The sequence below is a fragment of the Uranotaenia lowii genome, chromosome 1 (assembly GCF_029784155.1).
Source record: "Uranotaenia lowii strain MFRU-FL chromosome 1, ASM2978415v1, whole genome shotgun sequence".
Taxonomy (NCBI): domain Eukaryota; kingdom Metazoa; phylum Arthropoda; class Insecta; order Diptera; family Culicidae; genus Uranotaenia; species Uranotaenia lowii.
In genome coordinates this window covers 60073782-60080577 of record NC_073691.1, presented here as the reverse complement: position 1 = coordinate 60080577, position 6796 = coordinate 60073782, and positions in this window count along the sequence as shown.

Sequence of the window (6796 nt, the reverse complement as noted above, 5' to 3'; positions counted from 1 at the left end):
CCCAAATTAAGCTCAGAATCCCCGAAAAACGCTTCTAAAGGCCAGAAAATGCGTTTTACAGTTTTGATCCCAAATTAAGCTCAGAATCCCCGAAAAACGCTTCTAAAGGCCAGAAAATGCATTTTAAAGTTTTGATCCCAAATTAAGCTCAGAATCCCCGAAAAACGCTTCTAAAGGCCAGAAAATGCATTTTAAAGTTTTGATCCCAAATTAAGCTCAGAATCCCCGAAAAACGCTTCTAAAGGCCAGAAAATGCGTTTTAAAGTTTTGATCCCAAATTAAGCCCAGAATCCCCGAAAAACGCTTCTAAAGGCCAGAAAATGCATTTTAAAGTTTTGATCCCAAATTAAGCTCAGAATCCCCGAAAAACGCTTCTAAAGGCCAAAAAATGCATTTTAATGTTTTGATCCCAAATTAAGCTCAGAATCCCCGAAAAACGCTTCTAAAAGCCAGAAAATGCATTTTAAAGTTTTGATCCCAAATTAAGCTCAGAATCCCCGAAAAACGCTTCTAAAGGCCAAAAAATGCATTTTAAAGTTTTGATCCCAAATTAAGCTCAGAATCCCCGAAAAACGCCTCTAAAAGCCAGAAAATGCATTTTAAAGTTTTGATCCCAAATTAAGCTCAGAATCCCCGAAAAACGCTTCTAAAAGCCAGAAAATGCATTTTAAAGTTTTGATCCCAAATTAAGCTCAGAATCCCCGAAAAACGCTTCTAAAGGCCAAAAAATGCATTTTAAAGTTTTGATCCCAAATTAAGCTCAGAATCCCCGAAAAACGCCTCTAAAAGCCAGAAAATGCATTTTAAAGTTTTGATCCCAAATTAAGCTCAGAATCCCCGAAAAACGCTTCTAAAAGCCAGAAAATGCATTTTAAAGTTTTGATCCCAAATTAAGCTCAGAATCCCCGAAAAACGCTTCTAAAGGCCAGAAAATGCATTTTAAAGTTTTGATCCCAAATTAAGCTCAGAATCCCCGAAAAACGCTTCTAAAGGCCAGAAAATGCGTTTTAAAGTTTTGATCCCAAATTAAGCTCAGAATCCCCGAAAAACGCTTCTAAAGGCCAGAAAATGCATTTTAAAGTTTTGATCCCAAATTAAGCTCAGAATCCCCGAAAAACGCTTCTAAAGGCCAGAAAATGCGTTTTAAAGTTTTGATCCCAAATTAAGCTCAGAATCCCCGAAAAACGCTTCTAAAAGCCAGAAAATGCATTTTAAAGTTTTGATCCCAAATTAAGCTCAGAATCCCCGAAAAACGCTTCTAAAGGCCAAAAAATGCATTTTAAAGTTTTGATCCCAAATTAAGCTCAGAATCCCCGAAAAACGCCTCTAAAAGCCAGAAAATGCATTTTAAAGTTTTGATCCCAAATTAAGCTCAGAATCCCCGAAAAACGCTTCTAAAAGCCAGAAAATGCATTTTAAAGTTTTGATCCCAAATTAAGCTCAGAATCCCCGAAAAACGCTTCTAAAGGCCAAAAAATGCATTTTAAAGTTTTGATCCCAAATTAAGCTCAGAATCCCCGAAAAACGCCTCTAAAAGCCAGAAAATGCATTTTAAAGTTTTGATCCCAAATTAAGCTCAGAATCCCCGAAAAACGCTTCTAAAAGCCAGAAAATGCATTTTAAAGTTTTGATCCCAAATTAAGCTCAGAATCCCCGAAAAACGCTTCTAAAGGCCAGAAAATGCATTTTAAAGTTTTGATCCCAAATTAAGCTCAGAATCCCCGAAAAACGCTTCTAAAGGCCAGAAAATGCGTTTTAAAGTTTTGATCCCAAATTAAGCTCAGAATCCCCGAAAAACGCTTCTAAAGGCCAGAAAATGCATTTTAAAGTTTTGATCCCAAATTAAGCTCAGAATCCCCGAAAAACGCTTCTAAAGGACACAAAATGCATTTTAAAGTTTAAATCCCAAATTAAGCTCAGAATCCCCGAAAAACGCTTCTAAAGGCCAGAAAATGCATTTTAAAGTTTTGATCCCAAATTAAGCTCAGAATCCCCGAAAAACGCTTCTAAAGGCCAGAAAATGCATTTTAAAGTTTTGATCCCAAATTAAGCTCAGAATCCCCGAAAAACGCTTCTAAAGGCCAGAAAATGCATTTTAAAGTTTTGATCCCAAATTAAGCTCAGAATCCCCGAAAAACGCTTCTAAAGGCCAGAAAATGCGTTTTAAAGTTTTGATCCCAAATTAAGCTCAGAATCCCCGAAAAACGCTTCTAAAGGCCAGAAAATGCATTTTAAAGTTTTGATCCCAAATTAAGCTCAGAATCCCCGAAAAACGCCTCTAAAAGCCAGAAAATGCATTTTAAAGTTTTGATCCCAAATTAAGCTCAGAATCCCCGAAAAACGCCTCTAAAAGCCAGAAAATGCATTTTAAAGTTTTGATCCCAAATTAAGCTCAGAATCCCCGAAAAACGCCTCGAAAAGCCAGAAAATGCATTTTAAAGTTTTGATCCCAAATTAAGCTCAGAATCCCCGAAAAACGCCTCTAAAAGCCAGAAAATGCATTTTAAAGTTTAAATCCCAAATTAAGCTCAGAATCCCCGAAAAACGCTTCTAAAGGACACAAAATGCATTTTAAAGTTTTGATCCCAAATTAAGCTCAGAATCCCCGAAAAACGCTTCTAAAGGCCAGAAAATGTGTTTTAAAGTTTTGATCCCAAATTAAGCTCAGAATCCCCGAAAAACGCTTCTAAAGGCCAGAAAATGCATTTTAAAGTTTTGATCCCAAATTAAGCTCAGAATCCCCGAAAAACGCTTCTAAAGGCCAGAAAATGTGTTTTAAAGTTTTGATCCCAAATTAAGCTCAGAATCCCCGAAAAACGCTTCTAAAGGCCAGAAAATGCATTTTAAAGTTTTGATCCCAAATTAAGCTCAGAATCCCCGAAAAACGCTTCTAAAGGCCAAAATATGCATTTTAATGTTTTGATCCCAAATTAAGCTCAGAATCCCCGAAAAACGCCTCTAAAAGCCAGAAAATGCATTTTAAAGTTTTGATCCCAAATTAAGCTCAGAATCCCCGAAAAACGCTTCTAAAGGACACAAAATGCATTTTAAAGTTTAAATCCCAAATTAAGCTCAGAATCCCCGAAAAACGCTTCTAAAGGACACAAAATGCATTTTAAAGTTTTGATCCCAAATTAAGCTCAGAATCCCCGAAAAACGCCTCGAAAAGCCAGAAAATGCATTTTAAAGTTTTAATCCCAAATTAAGCTCAGAATCCCCGAAAAACGCTTCTAAAAGCCAGAAAATGCATTTTAAAGTTTTGATCCCAAATTAAGCTCAGAATCCCCGAAAAACGCCTCGAAAAGCCAGAAAATGCATTTTAAAGTTTTGATCCCAAATTAAGCTCAGAATCCCCGAAAAACGCCTCTAAAAGCCAGAAAATGCATTTTAAAGTTTTGATCCCAAATTAAGCTCAGAATCCCCGAAAAACGCTTCTAAAGGCCAGAAAATGCGTTTTAAAGTTTTGATCCCAAATTAAGCTCAGAATCCCCGAAAAACGCTTCTAAAGGCCAGAAAATGCATTTTAAAGTTTTGATCCCAAATTAAGCTCAGAATCCCCGAAAAACGCTTCTAAAGGACACAAAATGCATTTTAAAGTTTTGATCCCAAATTAAGCTCAGAATCCCCGAAAAACGCTTCTAAAGGCCAGAAAATGCGTTTTAAAGTTTTGATCCCAAATTAAGCTCAGAATCCCCGAAAAACGCTTCTAAAGGCCAGAAAATGCATTTTAAAGTTTTGATCCCAAATTAAGCTCAGAATCCCCGAAAAACGCTTCTAAAGGACACAAAATGCATTTTAAAGTTTTGATCCCAAATTAGGCTCAGAAACCCCGAAAATCGCCTCTAAAAGCCAGAAAATGCGTTTTAAAGTTTTGATCCCAAATTAAGCTCAGAATCCCCGAAAAACGCTTCTAAAGGCCAGAAAATGCATTTTAAAGTTTAAATCCCAAATTAAGCTCAGAATCCCCGAAAAACGCTTCTAAAGGCCAGAAAATGCATTTTAAAGTTTTGATCCCAAATTAAGCTCAGAATCCCCGAAAAACGCTTCTAAAGGCCAGAAAATGCGTTTTAAAGTTTTGATCCCAAATTAAGCTCAGAATCCCCGAAAAACGCTTCTAAAGGCCAGAAAATGCATTTTAAAGTTTTGATCCCAAATTAAGCTCAGAATCCCCGAAAAACGCTTCTAAAGGCCAGAAAATGCATTTTAAAGTTTTGATCCCAAATTAAGCTCAGAATCCCCGAAAAACGCCTCTAAAAGCCAGAAAATGCATTTTAAAGTTTTGATCCCAAATTAAGCTCAGAATCCCCGAAAAACGCCTCGAAAAGCCAGAAAATGCATTTTAAAGTTTTGATCCCAAATTAAGCTCAGAATCCCCGAAAAACGCCTCTAAAAGCCAGAAAATGCATTTTAAAGTTTTGATCCCAAATTAAGCTCAGAATCCCCGAAAAACGCTTCTAAAGGCCAGAAAATGCATTTTAAAGTTTTGATCCCAAATTAAGCTCAGAATCCCCGAAAAACGCTTCTAAAGGCCAGAAAATGCGTTTTAAAGTTTTGATCCCAAATTAAGCTCAGAATCCCCGAAAAACGCTTCTAAAGGCCAGAAAATGCGTTTTAAAGTTTTGATCCCAAATTAAGCTCAGAATCCCCGAAAAACGCTTCTAAAGGCCAAAATATGCATTTTAAAGTTTTGATCCCAAATTAAGCTCAGAATCCCCGAAAAACGCCTCTAAAAGCCAGAAAATGCATTTTAAAGTTTAAATCCCAAATTAAGCTCAGAATCCCCGAAAAACGCTTCTAAAGGCCAGAAAATGCATTTTAAAGTTTTGATCCCAAATTAAGCTCAGAATCCCCGAAAAACGCTTCTAAAGGCCAGAAAATGCGTTTTAAAGTTTGATCCCAAATTAAGCTCAGAATCCCCGAAAAACGCTTCTAAAGGCCAGAAAATGCGTTTTAAAGTTTTGATCCCAAATTAAGCTCAGAATCCCCGAAAAACGCTTCTAAAGGCCAGAAAATGCATTTTAAAGTTTTGATCCCAAATTAAGCTCAGAATCCCCGAAAAACGCTTCTAAAGGCCAGAAAATGCATTTTAAAGTTTTGATCCCAAATTAAGCTCAGAATCCCCGAAAAACGCTTCTAAAGGCCAGAAAATGCGTTTTAAAGTTTTGATCCCAAATTAAGCTCAGAATCCCCGAAAAACGCTTCTAAAGGCCAGAAAATGCATTTTAAAGTTTTGATCCCAAACTAAGCTCAGAATCCCCGAAAAACGCTTCTAAAGGCCAGAAAATGCATTTTAAAGTTTTGATCCCAAATTAAGCTCAGAATCCCCGAAAAACGCTTCTAAAGGCCAGAAAATGCGTTTTAAAGTTTTGATCCCAAATTAAGCTCAGAATCCCCGAAAAACGCTTCTAAAGGCCAGAAAATGCATTTTAAAGTTTTGATCCCAAATTAAGCTCAGAATCCCCGAAAAACGCTTCTAAAGGCCAGAAAATGCGTTTTAAAGTTTTGATCCCAAATTAAGCTCAGAATCCCCGAAAAACGCTTCTAAAGGCCAGAAAATGCATTTTAAAGTTTTGATCCCAAACTAAGCTCAGAATCCCCGAAAAACGCTTCTAAAGGCCAGAAAATGCATTTTAAAGTTTTGATCCCAAATTAAGCTCAGAATCCCCGAAAAACGCTTCTAAAGGCCAGAAAATGCGTTTTAAAGTTTTGATCCCAAATTAAGCTCAGAATCCCCGAAAAACGCTTCTAAAGGCCAGAAAATGCATTTTAAAGTTTTGATCCCAAATTAAGCTCAGAATCCCCGAAAAACGCTTCTAAAGGACACAAAATGCATTTTAAAGTTTTGATCCCAAATTAAGCTCAGAAACCCCGAAAAACGCCTCTAAAAGCCAGAAAATGCGTTTTAAAGTTTTGATCCCAAATTAAGCTCAGAATCCCCGAAAAACGCTTCTAAAGGCCAGAAAATGCATTTTAAAGTTTAAATCCCAAATTAAGCTCAGAATCCCCGAAAAACGCTTCTAAAGGCCAGAAAATGCATTTTAAAGTTTTGATCCCAAATTAAGCTCAGAATCCCCGAAAAACGCTTCTAAAGGACACAAAATGCATTTTAAAGTTTTGATCCCAAATTAAGCTCAGAATCCCCGAAAAACGCTTCTAAAGGCCAGAAAATGCATTTTAAAGTTTTGATCCCAAATTAAGCTCAGAATCCCCGAAAAACGCTTCTAAAGGCCAGAAAATGCATTTTAAAGTTTTGATCCCAAATTAAGCTCAGAATCCCCGAAAAACGCTTCTAAAGGCCAGAAAATGCATTTTAAAGTTTAAATCCCAAATTAAGCTCAGAATCCCCGAAAAACGCTTCTAAAGGCCAGAAAATGCATTTTAAAGTTTTGATCCCAAATTAAGCTCAGAATCCCCGAAAAACGCTTCTAAAGGCCAGAAAATGCGTTTTAAAGTTTTGATCCCAAATTAAGCTCAGAATCCCCGAAAAACGCTTCTAAAGGCCAGAAAATGCATTTTAAAGTTTTGATCCCAAATTAAGCTCAGAATCCCCGAAAAACGCTTCTAAAGGCCAGAAAATGCATTTTAAAGTTTTGATCCCAAATTAAGCTCAGAATCCCCGAAAAACGCTTCTAAAGGCCAGAAAATGCATTTTAAAGTTTAAATCCCAAATTAAGCTCAGAATCCCCGAAAAACGCTTCTAAAGGTCAGAAAATGCGTTTTAAAGTTTTGATCCCAAATTAAGCTCAGAATCCCCGAAAAACGCTTCTAAAGGCCAGAAAATGCATTTTAAAGTTTT